General features: G+C 43.2%; 1 long non-coding RNA gene across 1 annotated transcript in view; it reads left to right on the top strand.

Moving 5' to 3' along the window:
* The first annotated feature begins 218 nt into the window (after nucleotides 1-218).
* The window catches only part of LOC139579502 (uncharacterized), a 1,643-nt gene continuing 693 nt past the window's right edge, over nucleotides 219-1,168 (top strand). Inside the window, exons 1-2 of the long non-coding RNA XR_011675767.1 lie at nucleotides 219-349; nucleotides 767-1,168. The exon at nucleotides 767-1,168 is cut by the window's right edge and continues 693 nt beyond it. This is a non-coding gene — a long non-coding RNA (uncharacterized lncRNA). The remainder of the gene's footprint in view (nucleotides 350-766) is intronic.

Raw genomic sequence — 1,168 nt, 5'->3', positions numbered from 1 at the left:
ATGTGTGCGTTTCTATCAAAGTGCCTTATTACGTTATAATAGTTTCTGCATGTCGTGTTATGTCGTTTCTACTGTAGCATCATGTTTTTGTGTATATTCATTATAACCGCGGACACGCGATGTAACGTTACTCATTTCATAACATGTATGGTGATATACCCAATGCTTAGGTATCTAGCTACAGTCTTATTAGCTCTGGAAAACAATGCTAATTGCGTCACGGATGTATTAGCATGTGTTGTATGTTGAAGCTACCCTGGCCTTTTGACTCCCAAGTGGCACAGCGTCTCAGTGCTAGAGGCGTCACTACAGACACCCATCTTCAAATCCAGACTGCGTTTCTATCAAAGTAAGTGCCTAATTACGTTATAATAGTTTCTGTGTCGTGTTATACCGTTTCTACTGTAGCTCACTGTGTGTATGGAGCATAATATATTTGTGTATATTCCTTATAACCGCGGACACGCTAGGTAACGTTACTCATGTTACTCACCTTTTATGGTGTTATATTCAATCGTGCTTATGTAGCTAGTTACATTATTCTATTAGCTCTGTAAAACAATGCTAAATGCGTCAGAAGTATTGGCATGTTGTATTTTGACGCTACCCTGGAAAAATATCTTATACCACTTGGTCGTTTTCTGAGTTCATTCCACAAAGCTGTTTATCATGTCGGCCTTATCCACTGCCCCCATTTTGAGGTAATAGTCAAGCACGCAGTCTGGTTTGATGTTTCTCTGTCTGGTTTGTTTCTCTCTCCCGTCAGGTGGTTCACCTTCCCTGTGGCCGACATGGTTGCTGTATGGACAGTGGAGAGGACATGGACGTCTCGTTTGTCATGGCACTTTACTGCCAGCTGTTGACATCTCTTGTTTTGTATAACGGGTCATTTAGGATGGCAGTAGCGTTGATGATGAAATGCAGTCATAGCAGCAGAACTAGAAAGCAGTCTCGGGAAAAGAGGGTGGCAAAGAAGGGAGTTGCAAACATAGCATCTCTGCTCCAGTATTCTCTTAGGGAGTTCTTCTTTACTGTCACCAGGAATGTATACATTTCACTAATTGTGGTTGTCCCCCCACTCCTGGTGTAACAGTATAACTTTACGTCCGTCCCCTCGCCCATACCCGGGCGCGAACCAGGGACCCTCTGCACACATCAACACCACGAA

This window comes from Salvelinus alpinus, chromosome 6 (assembly GCF_045679555.1).
Source record: "Salvelinus alpinus chromosome 6, SLU_Salpinus.1, whole genome shotgun sequence".
In the NCBI taxonomy this organism is placed as follows: domain Eukaryota; kingdom Metazoa; phylum Chordata; class Actinopteri; order Salmoniformes; family Salmonidae; genus Salvelinus; species Salvelinus alpinus.
This window is presented reverse-complemented; position numbering and strand designations above follow the sequence as displayed.